Here is a 15,984-nt window from a genome sequence, read left to right as displayed (position 1 = left end):
AGGGGATTGGACTAGATGACCTCCTGAGTTATCTTCCAACCCTAATTTTCTATGATTCTATCTGCCTAAGTGTTTGCAGGGTCAGGGCTTAACACTCTTAGCAGAGCTGTGCTGACATTGGGTGATTATATCAAGAGATGGTCTGGCAAAATGCTTCAGCTGAAGTTGCTGTGTATGAAACAATAAAGGCATGTTAGTTTTATTAACATTCCAAACACAGAAAAAACAGTGTTTGCCAAATGGTCAGGAACAAAACCTTTTGGGGAAAGATTGCTGAGTTGTGTGAGTATTACAAATGATTGAGAGTTTAAAAGAACATTGTATTTATCTGTCTAGCCATATAAGCCAAATCTTCCACAGTTAGAGCAGGATGAGGGGGCTCCTAAAACCTTTAGAAAATGGGGAGGAGAGGGAAATAAAGAGCTAAACTGCCTGGCCAGAAGACTTTAAAAAGTCTGTGCTTCATGCCCCAAATATCACAGCACAGTGAAGAGGCCACTAGTTAATCAGAACATAGCCAGTCTGCCCACTAAGCCAAACACCATTCTTTGCTCTTCAATCCAAGCTTGGGTACATTACATAGAGCATAACCTCTTTACAGCTGAGGGATACCATCCAGTCCTGTGAACACAACTAAACTTAATTGTATTGTGAGTTTCATTTAACCTTAGTTCAGGACAAAAAAAACTTACTGAAACACATGAGAGGTGAAAAATGTTTTTCCCTTTAAACTTACAGTGTTACTGAGATTAGATGGCAAAAGCAGTGAAGCTAGTAATTCACAGATTCACACCTCTACAACACAACTCTGGTTTCAATACCCCAGTCAGACTGCTTCTGCGTTATGAAAATACGATCTCACAATCACCCCCAGTCAGGCACCAGTCAAAACCACTTCCAGCCAGTGTTGATTTTACTTTCTGGTGTTGTTGCTGGCTGCTTTGCAATACAAAATAAAGTACATTTAAATTCCATGCCCTTAACAAAAGGGCTCAATGGTCTGTTTTTTAACTGCCCATCAGATTCAAAGACAACCATCTACAAAGACTCTATTATAGAGCTGGTGAATAATAATTAAATAGTAGCTCAAAACATTTTCCATAAGCATTTGCTCAGATTTACAAGTGAATTCACTTTGTCTGTACTTGTACCCCTTTGGAGTTGCTTTTCATGAACATACAGATGGTGGGAAATTTACTCACAAATGCTCATAGAACTCAGATTTTAAGCTTGAGGTTTACACTAGGAGGGGCATTACAGGTAGTGACCTGAATGGTTAAGGTTGCCCAGCACTTTTCATTATAAGACTTTTTCAATTGCTTACAACTTTGCCAGACTATGACTGTTTAGGCTGAAATTTTCCATGTTGGGTGTCTGTATCAGGCTGAGTTTTTCCGGAAAAGTATGAGTGAAAATGGATCAGCTGTTTCCAAGAACAAGGTTAGGGGAAAATGTTATTTTGCCCATTTTTTTTTTTTTAAATTGCTCCAAGTGTTTTGTTGAAAAGTTCTAACTTTCTCATGCTTTAGAGAAGGGTCTTGAAATTTAGGGGGGTGAGAGAGAGAACCTGGTGTCAGGTATGTGCCTTTTGTTGTATCTGTGAAAATTCACCCTAATATGGCCTCTGAAAAGCTTCATTTCATACATACTTGGTAGAGAATTTTGAGTTTGGCAGCTAAATTTGCTAAAGATTCCATCTTCACTGAGCATAGGGTGAGCAGATAGCAAGTGTGACAAATCAGGACAGGATAATAGGATCCTATATAAGACAAAGCCCCTCATATCAGGATGTTCCTGATGATATTGGGATATGTGGTCACACTAACTGAGCATGATCCAGCCACTGAGCATGCTCCACCCCAGGACTGCAGGGGCTGGGCATAGCTTTCCATGCAGCTCCTCCTCCTGTCCACCAGGGGCCATGGTGGTCCCAGGCACTGGACTGGAGAGCAGAAAGACCGACTCTGTTGTGTTCTCTATGCTCCCCTAGCAGTGCCCAGGTTGGGAGGGAGAAGCAGCTGGATTCCAGTGTCCGGGGCACCGGGGGGAAGGTGCATGGGGGAGGGGACATGTGAAGGGACCTGGGCAGGTGCCAGCAAGGGGGGGAACAGAAAACCCAGATAGGAGGAGGACAGTAGGGGGATGGGGGTGGGGCATTTGGGGGCGGCAGAGTCAGGGAGGAAGGATAGGAGAGAGGGGGAGGTGTCACATTCCAGAGAGTCCAGTCCAGACCAGTGAGGGGCTGTGTCCCCACCTGCCCTGCAACCTTGGGTGCTTCACAACACCATGGTGCTGTAGCTCCCACCTGGGCAGCTCGCAAACAGCCCAACAGTCTGCCTGCCACGGCCTGAGTGTCTGTGTATAGCTGCAGCTTCCAGGCACGCATCAGTCACACTCTAGCTTCCACCAGCCTGGGTTACCACATCCTGGTGATCGTAACACACTCCCAGTCCTGGATTTCCCTCCCCCGCCCCCAAAAGTTTGTTTTTACAGCGCTGTCCAGCCCTCTCCTAGACAGTTCAGGTAACAAAGGTCCATTGTCCCTGTAAGGGGACAATATACAACAACTTGCTTCTTTTAAATGGAGTTACCACACAGCCCAACTTAGCCACAACACTGGATTAGTTTTAATTAAATAATAAAACAAAACAAGATAGGATTTTAAGTCAATACAAGTATTAAGGCATTAAAGTCAAAGGGTGACAAGAAAAATAAAGATAACACTTTTTAAACAGAACAAATTAGCCTTGGCTCAAGGTGAAGTCCCTTAACACATGTTTTCAGTACATTGCTGACCAAATCCTCAGGCCAGGATCTGCTTCCAAACTCCAGTGGCTGTTTCTTTTCTCATCTTAGGTGACACAAGAGATGGATAGGCATAGGTGTAGTTTGACTTCTATATTTGGGAGGCAGGGCCTGGTAGGGCTCTGGCCAGCTCCACACGGCAGGGCCTGGGGAGGGAGCACCACTGCACCCTGACTCATTTCATCAGGCAACCCAGCCTGTCTGTTTGGGGAAGGGTGCAATCAAAAATTATAATTCAAAGGCAGGAGGGAGGCTCAGCTCAAAAAGTTTGAAAACCACTTAGGGTGAAGGCAGGGGGTAGATCAGGGTGCAGGCAGGAGGGTAGCTCAGGGCTGTGTGCAGGCAGGGGGGTAGCTCAGGATGCAGGAAGGCAGTAGCTAGGGGCTGTGTGCCAGGAGGGCCCCCAATGTGGTCACTGCTTCCCAAGGGCTCTGCAAGCCCTGGAGCCAAGTCTCCTCACCTGGATGGCTTTTCCTGGCTGTGTGAGCAATCAAAGGGGGGATTGGGAGCTGAGGAGCAGCTGCAGCCCTGCGCACGAGCAGCAGCAGCAGGAGACAAGGGAGCACCTTGGCCACCCATTCCATGGCACCAGCCAGAGCAACAGCTGCCCTGCGCTGCCCGGCTCCAGCTTCTGGCCTCTGACCTGGCCAATGGGCAGTGCCTCAGGGAGAGAGATGAAGAGGGGTGGGTCGGCAGGCATAGCTCACCCTGTGGCTTTGCACCCTGGACGGCTGCCCTGCTCTGGTTATGGCACTGCAGTTGTAAGGGCGGGGGGGTGGGGGGGGCGGCAGCAATGCCATCCACAAACTCTGCCCTTGTGGATAGGGAGAGAGAACTTGAGGTACTGTAACTTGCTTTTATAGTTCAGTTACCCTTTGAAATGCATTTTCCTGAGGGCTACCCCTAGTTAAAGTTTATTCAGTAAAGAAGGCGACAGGGTGTCCGGTGGGGAAAGATGTTCTGTGCTGTTTCTTCTTGCCTCCATTTGCTGAAATGCCAATTTTCCTTGTCTCCTGTCTTCCTTCCATGCCAAAGAATGGCCACTTGACAGGTGATTGCCCATCAGCTTTGTCCTTTGTCTTTGAGAAACAGGTTTACGCACTCCCCAGACTAGTCAGGTAAACGCACTTCAGTTATGATTTCAGCTTATGTTCCCAACTTTACATATAATGTTGCTACATACATTTTCACCATGATATTGACCAGCAAGTTACAGTATTAGTTTTCAAATCATACCTTAAAAGGCATATTTTGTACAAAGATTATCACAATGGTGTGTAGGGTGTGAATACAGGGGTGCATTCTACCACAGGGAGCTTGGGGAAGAGCTGGGGTGGACAGGAGTGAGGGGGTGGATGGGGCAGGAGCCAATGAGGGATGGGGGGGGGGGGTGGGAGGGCAGGGTAGGAGCCAGGGGGAGGATAGGAGCAGGAATGAGATGGGCAAGAAGTTGGATGGGAGGATAACAGGAGGGCAGGGACAAGGACAGGAGCTGGGGAGGTGAGGGAGCAGAAGGGACCTAGAGAATCTGTGGGGGGAACAGCTGCAGAAAAGTCAGTAACCACTAAAGAACACTGCCCTCCAGAACCTGGAGGTGAACCCACTATTCTTGGCTGAGTCTCAACATTCATTTGCTGTCTATCAAATTATAGCTGTGAAACCCCTGGGGGAAGTGTGACTCCTTGCCCCTTGCTTTGGTGTGGCAGGTCCACACAGAAGATAACAGCCTTCTACTGCTACCATTTACTCTGTTAATTCAAGTACAAGAGGACCTAAAGATATCAACTGTGCTGGTGACTCATGTGAGTGGGTCAGTATAGTTCCACAAGATGGAACTTTTTGTTTTTTCAATGTTTGTTTTTTTAAATATCTAGAAAATTACATTAAAAGAATGTTAAGGTTGTGAAGTCAAGCACTCAGAAGTTAGAAAAATTAATGTAGGCATTTCCTAATGCAATCTTGATTCAGCCCTCTTGTGCATATGCATTATAATGCACCCTGTATGCCCCTTTAAGAAGGAGTGGGCCCTGTCAACCTGTGCCTGGTTAATTGCCTTCTATTGGGACTGGAAAGAAGACACCCAGTTTATATAAAACATCAGGCAGCAGCTGGAAAAGGGAGAGACAGAAATGGGGAGCTGGGAGAAGGTTGAATGAGAGCTACTAGAGCAGTAATTCTTAAACTTTTGTACTAGGGACCCCTTTCACACAGTAAGCCTCTGAGCGTGACCCTCCCCCCCTTATAAATTAAACACATTTTTATATATTTAACACTATTATAAATGCTGGAGGCAAAGCGGGATTTGGGGTGGAGGCTGACCACTTGCGACCCCCCATGTAATAACCTCACGACCCCCTGAGGGGTCACAACCCCCAGTTTGAGAACCCCTGTACTAGAGTTTCCTCCAGGGAGCAGTAGTGGGGAGCTGCTGGGAGAAGAGAGCTGGAAAAGGCTCAGGGTCAGGACAGCAGCAGAGGAGTTGGAGCTCTGGAAGGAAGGTCCAGGGAAGCAGTCCCATAGGCTGGTGTTCCAGCCAAGGAACAGGGAGCTGGGAAGAACCCAGGGGAGGAGTAAGAGTTTAAGCCCAGAGTGGGAGGATCTTGGTTACTCTGCATTGTTAAATCCAGGGTAGGTGGATACTGTTTATATTATGGGTTTCAGAGTGGCAGCCGTGTTAGTCTGTATTCGCAAAAAGAAAAGGAGTACTAGTGGCACCTTAGAGACTAACAAATTTATTTGAGCATAAGCTTTCATGAGCTACAGCTCACTTCATCGGATGCATTCGGTGGAAAATACAGTGGGGAGATTTATATACATAGAGAACATGAAACAATGGGTGTTACCATACACACTGTAAAGAGAGTGATCACTTAAGGTGAGCTGTTACCAGCAGGAGAACAGGGTGGGGGTGGGGAACCTTTTGTAGTGATAATCAAGGTGGGCCATTTCCAGCAGTTGACAAGAATGTCTGAGGAATAGTGGGGGTTGGGGGAGCTTCATGTTGGGTCTTTGAGTTTGTCTAGGGAACAAAGGAGAAACCTAGCAATCCACTACTCTGATTGAAGAGGGAGGTCACAGAAGAGCCTAGCTTTTGCACTAGGGTGATGGAGTATACTTCATGACTTTGAAGCATTAATGTTAATAAATTAGCCTGCAGCAAGGGCACTATTGAACTGAAGAGTGAAGATGGAGTTTGAGGCACCTTTATGAGGGGGAAATGGAACTTGGGGGTGCCAATGTGGCCATTTCTACCCACAAGGGGTGCTGCAAGAGTACTTCCCTTGTTACAGTTCAATTACATGATCCTATACTATCTTCTGTCCAGGACACCTATTTCATTCAGGGCACAGCATGGATGGTGCTCCTTGAATGGGTAGCTAGCCAAAAAAAATTTAAGCCTCATCATTCAACCTGGGGTTCTTCATTATTTTAAAATACTTTTTTTTACTGTAATGCTTCTGTCATAAATATAAAGGGAAGGGTAAACCCCTTTGAAATCCCTCCTGGCCAGGGGAAAGCTCCTCTCACCTGTAAAGGGTTAAGAAGCTAAAGGTAACCTCACTGGCACCTGACCAAAATGACCAATGAGGAGACAAGATACTTTCAAAAGCTGGGAGGAGGAAGAGAAACAAAGGGTCTCTGTCTATCTGTATGCTGTTTCTGCCAGGGACAGACCAGGAATGGAGTCTTAGAACTTTTAGTAAGTAATCTAGCTAGGTTCGTGTTAGATTATGATTTCTTTAAATGGCTGAGAAAAGAATTGTGCTGAATAGAATAACTATTTCTGTCTGTGTATCTTTTTTGTAACTTAAGGTTTTGCCTAGAGGGATTCTCTATGTTTTGAATCTAATTACCCTGTAAGGTATCTACCATCCTGATTTTACAGAGGTGATTTCTTTACTTCTATTTCTATTAAAAGTCTTCTTGTAAAAAAACTGAATGCTTTTTCACTGTTCTCAGATCCAAGGGTTTGGGTGTGTGGTCACCTAGGCAAATTGGTGAGGCTTTTTACCAAACCTTGTCCAGGAAGTGGGGTGCAAGGTTTTGGGAAGTATTTTGGGGGGAAAGATGTTTCCAAACAGCTCTTCCCCAGTAACCAGTATTTGTTTGGTGGTGGTAGCAGCCAATCCAAGGACAAAGGGTGGAATATTTTGTACCTTGGGGGAGTTTTGACCTAAGCTGGTAAAGGTAAGCTTAGGAGGTTTTTCATGCAGGTCCCCACATCTGTACCCTAGCGTTCAGAGTGGGGAAGGAACCTTGACAGCTTCATATAGAATGACTTGATGCTTGACACAGTCAGGAGAAAGTGTTCACAGAACTCACCAGAATGGTAGAGCAGAGCCAATTAAATGAAAAAGACAAGGATCTGACTTCTCCCTTAACTGCTAGTACTCTGCAGTTACATGTGATTACTTTATTTAAGACTATGATGACAACTAGGTCCGTCATTTATTTAATAGTATATTGGTCAAGGCAGGAGGAAGATAGGTTTCCCAAAACAAATTGCTACAGCCCTGGCACAGAGGCAATTAAAACCAGACAAAGATTTGACTCATCTCAAATTGCACACAGAGTTATCCAGGTACGTGACAAGAGAAAGTTCAATTTAACTCTACACCCAGTTAATAGATCTTATAGCTGCCTAATTTTTTCTAGGCATGATGTTTCAGGCAAGGCCTGTAGGGCCCAGAAAGGAAAATGTCTTAACATTCTCTAATCCTGTCTGTTACCTCTCCTTGATAAATTCAAAACTTCAGGAGCTACTTGTCCAATCAGGGAAGAAAAAAATATCAGGTGACTTAAACCTCCCATCACAAGTATTCAAATATTGAATACTTTCAGCAAGCAGTTATCAATTGACACTTACAAAATACTTTTAGTCAATTCAAAACCGATATATACAGTATTTGAGGAAAGTGCAATCTCAGACTCTTAAATTGTCGGTTTTGTTAATTAATAAAAACTTAGTTAATTCAACCCTATAATGAGATGGATTGGTCTGCAATGGCCGTTAACCCTTTTCTGTGTGGAGTCTCCTAATGGTTTCAAATTTAACCTAAAGCAATAAACATCTGAATATCATTTCACTTTTGCCTCATTATTTTAGAGAAGCTAGGAGAAACAGAGTGCTATCGGTCCATTTCTCTTCCCCTGTCCTGTTTTCAGGATCATCACATTGTCTCAAACCTTCTTTTGTGGTGGATCAGGAAGATGGCAACTGAGCAAGAAAATGTTTCTGCAGAGAATTCAATGGGTAATGATTCTCCAAGCTGTTACTACATTGCAGCAACCTCAGGTGCTACCTTGTGTACTAAGGGGGTGGAATATATTTGGATTCCTGGAGCCAGCAGTCACACCGAGTAATCAAAGCAGTGACACCTGCAGTGCTGATCACTGGCTTGTAACTTGTCTTGCCAACTACTAACATTCATTGGCCTCATCGCATGAAACTGGTAGTGGGTGGCTGAAAGCTGCAGTAGGCTGATTAAATATAAATTGTGAAATATGCTTCTTGGTGTCTCTCCCATGTAGTCTGATCAAAACCCAGAGGCCTTTCCCTTTGCATCTCTCCCACTCCACAGTCAGCCACAGGAGCCCACCTGTTTCCAGCAGCTCCTCCAAGTGAGCTCCTTCAGCCCTTTACAGGAATCACCAGATGCCATCTGGGTCTAATAATCCTTTCTCCCAGGGTCGAACACCTCTTCCAAAAACCAGTCTCCAAACAAGGGTGGGCAGGCCGGGGGGGGGGCTGGCCCTAGGTCCCCTAATGTAAAGCTACTCAAACAGACAGTCTGGTCACTCAAAGACTCACAGCAAGCACAGGAAAAGGGTTAGGATTATCAAAGGTCTGCATCCCCCTACAGGGCCTGAAACTTATCACTTCCCTCACAAGCCTAGCTGCCTCACTCAGCCACATGTCAGCATATCTCCCTGAACAGCTGCTGCTCACTCCACCCACTTTACTCTCTATGCAGGGGGTTTTAATGGCTTAAGATATATCTACATAGCAAAAACTGAGCACAGGCCAGCTTATGCAAGCTAGTTTGAATCCAGCTAATGAGGGTAACAAGAGGAGCAGTGAAGACAACAGAGGTAGTACAAGCCTGGCATGGACCCTGGCTATGTATTTGGCTTGCTAGCTCACTCTGAAGTCCTCATGGTGGTGTCTTCGCTGCTGTTGTTACTTGCACTAACTGCATTCAAGCTAGCTCAGGTATGCTAGCCTATGCACAACTATTACTGTGTAGACATACTCTTTGGGTCTTAAGCTCTGACCTTGGAAAAACTGACCTTTTAACCTGGCTTGAGACGGGCAAGTAGGTATTTCCCAATGAAAAGCTCACTGATTGTTCTCTTAAAGGCCCTTGGTATTATCCCTGCAGTTACCCTATCAGCCATTTTTCCTGCTTGTTTCTCCTTAACAGCCTCCTTTGATCAAATTCTGTGCAATCAGCCAAATAATAGCAGGCAGGTAAACTGAGATATATACAATATTCATTCAAAATAACATACATATTTCCCGTATTTTCCACATTGGGAATGACATAGAGGGGCTCTAAAATCCCCATATACAAGAAGGGGAGGATTCACTCAACAAAGGCCCTGTGGAAGGTTTAAGATGTAAGGTTTCTTCTTTTTCCCCCTCAAAAACCCTGGCCTAGAGGTTGTGCAGGGGTAGAGGAGGGGCATTCTGGGGACAGGGCCACAGCAAGATTCTGGGCAGCTATGTGGCCCATAGAGGAGCCCTGAAAGGCTGCCATAACTTAGCTGGGACTTCAGTGCTGTCTCCGTTTCCTGAGGCCCTCTCCAACTTAAATCCATTTTAACCCCCCTCTTCCTAGGCTGTTAATTCTGTGTACACTGTTATATTTAATAAGGGGATGCTCCACATACATGAACATGAAAGTATCACTCACTGAAGTGCTGAGTGCCCTCATGTCCCACTGATATCAGTAGGAATTCAACACCTTACTGGATCAGATCCATAAAAGAAAAATCCTACAGGTTCCATTCTTTGTCCCTTTACTCCTCATGCTCTCAGGCCCCTATGCCATGACAGCTGTCCTTCCAGCCAAGGAAGGCTGAACTTTACTCCCTCTATTGACTGAGTATAGACAAGGCCACAGAACATTTATTCCAGCTACTGTACAACACATTGTTAGTGTGTTAAGTTAAAAAAAAAAAAAAAAAAAAAAGGCAATCGGTGCTTGAAAGATGGAAGGTACTATTTAAATGCTAATTATTTTAATTAGCATGGGGTAAGGGATACAGGCAGCCGCCATTATAAACTGTCTTTTCTAATGATGTGTACATTGTCTAACACATTGGGACCTCCAAGTGCTACAACAATACAAATAAATAGCAGTCAGCCAGGGTAGGGGAGAATCAAAAAACAGAGCTTTTAATCTTCTCTCACAAGCCCGCTCTCCTACTTCCTTTCTTGATCTCTGGGAAACACCACCATCCTGCCTATCACTCAGGTCTGTAACTTGGGTGTCATCTTTGATCTCTCTCTAGGTCCTCATGTCTATATTATGTCCAAATCCCCATTCTTTCTGAATAATATCCCTGAGACGAGACCACCTCTCCTATCTAACCACACAGCTAAACTCTCGTCCATACTGTCACAGTTTCAGGGCAGCTGCACCTATTTTCTTTTCAGAAAGAGGCTGGATAGCCATCTGTCTTGGATGGTTTAGACACAAATCATGTATCTTGGCAGGGGTTTAGACTAGATGATTCTTGTGGTCCCTTCTTACCCTATGGTTCTATGATTCTATCCCTGCTCTGTGGTTCACTCCAGGAGTTCCAAGTCTTGTCTCCAGCCATCACCCATCTCTGGGCAGGGTACCTTGTACCACTGCATTCTGACTGGGGGTTTTAGAGCTCCAGAGCTCCCTGCCTTTCACTGTGATATCCCCAGTAAGCCAGCCTAAAGGCCAGTGCCTATGTGTTGCTTTCTCTCCATGGTCTATGAACCGTGTGTTGCCAGCAGTTACAAGTTACCACATAGCTCTTTCTAAGCAAGCACATATATTCTTAAGGTAAAGCATTACAGAGAAACCATATAGAGAAGTTGCTATACACATGCTAAAAGCTTACTGGAGGTCACCCATCAGTCTTAAGGGACCCTATAAGGTCAAAAGAAAAAGGAGTACTTTTCTTTTTGCGAATACAGACTAACATGGCTGCTACTCTGAAACCTATAAGGTCAAAGTCTTTCCAACCCGTCCACAAGGTTTGGGTCTCCCTTGGACAGAAGGTCCTGTCCATTTAGATCAGAAAGATGGAATCAGTTTAAACCCCATCTTTTTATTTCAAAAGCCCTTTCTTTGTTGATTTCTGGAAAACTCAGTTTGAACCAATATATGCAAGCCTCCCCAGGAATGGTACCTCTCTGGAGGGGTTTACAACCGAAGTATTTCACCTTAATCATCCCTGGAGGAGCAATCATAATCATCCCCTGAGGAGTTGCATATAATCTCTGACTCACAGCAATACATACACTTCACAAAATATGGTCCCCAAAGATTTTGCATGGGATTGTGATATCTGTCTCACAGGCTCTCATTTTTTGTCTCTGTTCCTCCAACATTCTTTTCTCTGGCCTTGGTAAAAGGAGTGATAGAGTTTAAGGTCAGAATGGACCAGTAGATCCATTCTGTAGATCATACTTTCATGCACATGTTACATATTGTCATCCTTACTGAAAAGTGAGGCAAAGTATTCATTTAGTTTTTGGGCCGCACCTACTTTATCTTTAGTCTCCTTCCCATTCTCATGGCATACTGGCTGTGACGCTCTGTACCTCAGGGGAACACGCAGCACCCCTATGTTAATCCTTGTAAAATGATTATGTGGTATCCAATGCAAAGTTTGTCATATCGGGTGTCTTCGGAAGGCTCATAATGCACTGAGCATAGTTGTTTTAGTGATGTTATAGTAATTGTTACAGGAAGGTTATAGTAAGGTTATAGATTATAATTTCACGTATGTAGTTATGAGGCTGAAAATGTATCCTCGTGGCTTAAAATAAGCCCAGGCAAAAACTCTCCAAGAGCAGAGAGGCAGTTCACATCTCATCAGGGCAGGTATGGACAAACCCAGCCCAGCCTCACAGGAACAAAGGACGCTGGCCTAGGCAGCAACAAAAGAATCTGTTAGACTCTTGAGGAAGTCACCCCCCTTCCTTTGGTCAGTTTGGAACTGTGATGAGGTAATGCTCACCTGACTCTGAAGGGAGGGCAAAGCCAAGAGGGGAGAAAAGGACATGATAAAAGGGAGAAACATTTGCCATGCTCTTCCTCTCTCTTCCACCTACATCTACAGCCACCACACCAAGCAACTGAAACACTGATCAAAGGGGAGAGCTTGGCTGAAGAGCAGCCGGCCAGCCAGCCTGTGGTGAGAAGCATCTAAGTTTGTAAGGACATTGAGAGTGTTAAGATCAGCTTAGAATGCGTTTTGCTTTTATTTCATTTGACCAAATCTGATTGATTATAAGTCAAAGCATAACCACTTAGAATCTATTTTTATAGTTAATAAATCTGTTGATTCTACCTGAAGCAGTGCATTTGGTTTGAAGCATGTCAGAGACTCCCCTTGGGATAACAAGCCTGATACATATCAATTTCTTTGTTAAACTGACAAACTCATATAAACTTGCAGTGTCCAGTGGGCATAACTGGACACTGCAAGACTGAGGTTCCTAGGGTGGTGTCTGGGATCGGAGATATTGGCTAGTGTCATTCGGTTGTTCAATCCAAGGAGCAGCTTACATGCCAGAGGCAGTGTGTGAGCAGGCCAGGAGTGGGGGGTTCTCACAGCAGAGCAGGGTAAGGCTGGCTCCCAGAATCAAGGATTGGAATGACCTAGCAGATCACCGGTCCTGATAATACCAGAGGGGAACATCACACTGGCCCAACCTCATCTTTCCTTATCCTCTTATTTATAAAACTAAAAAACCTATTATTTTAAGTTCCTTAGCAAGAGCTAATTAGGCTTTTTTTTTTTAAGCAATTCTCACTTTTTCCTACATCTCTTTACTGATTCAGACCCTTTTTCCATTCCCTATAGTCTCTCTGCTTACTCCTAATAATCTTTTTGAGGTGGTTATTCATCTAGCTATGTCTAGAGCCTTTTCTTACAACTCCCTCCCTCCACCCCCCATCTTGGGATGGAAATTTCAGATATAAAAAAAACTATCATTATTTTGAAGAAATTCCATGTCTCCTCCACATTTAAGTTTCTGAGCTCTTTTGTCCAGCTGAGTTCTTTAACTAATTGCCTTAATTTCCCAGGGTCTGTGCTTTTGAAATAAAAACTGTAGTTTGATGACTGGGTTTTGATTATCCTTCCATTTAATTTAAATGGAATCAATTTGTGATTTCTTGATCCAAGTTTGTTTCCTATGATTATCTCTTCTATGATGATCTCACTACTTAATACAACCAAGTATAAAACTGCATCACCTCTTGTTGGTTCAGACACAATTTGATGAAGAAAACTCTCATCTATCCCATGTAGGAATAATTGGGCCCTGTCAGTATTAGTAGCATTTGTTCTCCATTCAATATCAAAGTCTCCCATTATGACTGTCAAACATACAGCTAGGGATAGCATAAAATCCCTCCTTTACCTGTAAGGAGTTAAGAAGCTCAAATAACCTGATTGGCACCTGACCAAAAGGACCAATAAGGGAAGAAGATCCTTTCAAATCTGTGGGGGGAGGTTTTGTTTGTGTGGTCTTTTGTTGTTCTCTCCGGGACAGAGAGGGACCAGGGTAGGAGAAACCATCACATAAAACCCTACCTGAAATAAGCATCTAGATTACAAAAATTGTAAGTAAAGCAAGGAAATGTTAGATTCTTTTGTTTTAGCTTGTGAATTTTCCCTATGCTAAGAGGGAGGTTTATTCCTGTTTTTTTGTAACTTTGAAGTTTTGCCTAGAGGGGAATCCTCTGTGTTTTAAATCTTATTACCCTGTAAAATTACCTTCCATCCTGATTTTACAGAGGTGCTTCTTTTCTTTTTTCTTCATAATAAAGTTCTGTTTTTAAGAATCTGATTGGGTTTTAGTGTCCTAAAAACCCAAGGGTCTGATCTGTGCTTACCTTGTTTACCTATTTGATTGGTATATTATTCTCAAGCCTCCCCAGGAAAGGGGGGTGAAGGGGCTTGGGAGAATATTTTGGGGAAACAGGAACTCCAAGTGGTCCTTTTCCTGAATCTTTGTCTAACTCACTTGGTGGTGGCAGTGATACCATCCAAGGACAAGGAAGAATTTGTGCCTTGGGGAAGTTTTTAACCTAAGCTGATATGCGGGTCTTTCATGCGGGTCACCAAATCTGTACCCCAGAGTTCAAAGTGGGGAGGGAACCCTGACAATGACAATTCCCCAAAAGTATTTCTCTCTAATAATAAAGAGATCACTATCCATGTCAGAAGATGACCCTGGGCGGGGGGAGGGATCTATAGCAAACCTCTAACACAATCCCAACAGAACCGAATTTGCTTCCCCAAAGTGATTTTGACCCAGACAGATTTTGTTTTGTCTATGCTATCACTTCATATTTCTTTAGCATTTAGTGCTTCTTTCATATACAGCACAACTCCACCTCCCTTACCTTTATTTCTCTCTCTCCTAAACAGCATATCCTTCAGTATGATGTATTCCAGTCCTGAGTGCTACTTGACCATGTTTCTGTAATCCCTACAAAATCTGGTTAGGCCTCTTGCACCAGTTGTTCCAGTTTCTCCATTTTATTGCCCAGACTTCTTGCATTTCTGTACAACCATTTCAGTTTCCTTTGAACCTCACCCAGTTTTCTAGCTTGTGGTGCTCTGTTGTGTCTTCATTTAGCTGATTTTCCTGTTCCTGTGCACTGAAGTCAGGAGTGGATTTTGAGAGTCTCTCCCAGCCTTCTCCCCTTATCTCCTAGTTTACAGTCCTTCTTATCAATCATGCCAGCCTTGTTAGCAGAAGGTTAATACCCCAGGTACTCAAGTGAACTCCATCAGTTGAGAAATCTTCTTTCAATTAATGCCTTTAAAGGATTGGTGCTAATGGATTGGGAGCATTGAGTTATCTTCATTACCTTGTCATACTTTTGCTCTTTCTTTAGGGATCAGAAGTATTCTACTGACAATCACTTGAGCTTCCACTTCTTTAAGCGTCTTACCCAGCCAAGCATAGTCATTCTTCATCCATTCCAATGGGAATCTAGCAGTGTTGTTCATTCTGACATGCAGCACAATCAGTGTCTCTTTCCCCACTCCCATCAGGATGCTCTTCAGCTTCATGTCCACATCTTGTGTCCTTGCTCCTGGCAGACAGCACACTCTTCTGTTCTCTGGATCTGGTTTGATGACAGGCCTGTTGATTCTTCCGAGTATATTGCTTCACTCCTATCTATTCAAATTGCTGTTACAAAGATCATTTACCTAGCCCACCACTTTGAAAGGTCATCCCTTCTCCTCTTTCCATCCCTCCACTAGTTCCACTTTCTCAAATGTAAGTTACTGGTCTTCACTTTCAAGGCCCTTCATGGCCTATTCTCAGCCTATGTACCATTTCTCCTTCACTTTCAAGATTTTGACTCTCCCTTTTAAATTGCCAGTGATATTAGACTTCATTGCCCTCTTGTTAAAGTCTCAAACGAGCACTTTTGTGCTTCCTCCTATGCTACCTCTCAGTCTTGGGATGAGCTCCCCATAAACATCTGCAAAGCCACCTCCTTATCCTCTTTCAAAACCCTCCTTAAAACTCTATGCCATGATGCCAACAAAAACTTAATGGTTAGGCCGCTGGTGTGCTCTGACCAGGGGTGAAAGTAATATTAAACACTTACTGGTACGGGGGCTGAACTCTGGGCCCTCAGAAGGGGCAGGGCTGGGAGGGTGGGGGTGGTCAGCCTCCTCCAGCCAGCCCATCCTCACTGCCTGTCCTGCGCTGCGCAGGGCTCCAGCAACGATATAAAAGGGCCTGGGGCTCCAGCTGCTGCTGCAAGCCCCAGGCCCTTTTAAATCACTGGACCCGGGGCAACTACCCCTTTTGACCCCCTCCACCCATCAGCGGCCCTGCCGGTAGGGTCCCTACGGGCAGGGCCGCCGATGGGAGGGAGGGAGGGAGGGAGGGGGCAAAAGCGGCCATGGCAGCGCTTTAATGTCAGCTGCATA

At 44.4% G+C, this 15,984-nt stretch overlaps 1 long non-coding RNA gene across 1 annotated transcript in view; it reads right to left on the bottom strand.

The window, feature by feature from the left end:
• Positions 1 to 14,716, bottom strand: part of LOC140904966 (uncharacterized) — a 33,332-nt gene extending 18,616 nt beyond the window's left edge. Inside the window, exon 1 of the long non-coding RNA XR_012156690.1 lies at positions 14,433 to 14,716. This is a non-coding gene — a long non-coding RNA (uncharacterized lncRNA). The remainder of the gene's footprint in view (positions 1 to 14,432) is intronic.
• Positions 14,717 to 15,984: the final 1,268 nt, after the last annotated feature.

Source organism: Lepidochelys kempii, chromosome 1, assembly GCF_965140265.1.
Source record: "Lepidochelys kempii isolate rLepKem1 chromosome 1, rLepKem1.hap2, whole genome shotgun sequence".
Classification (NCBI taxonomy): Eukaryota; Metazoa; Chordata; order Testudines; family Cheloniidae; genus Lepidochelys; species Lepidochelys kempii.
This window is presented reverse-complemented; position numbering and strand designations above follow the sequence as displayed.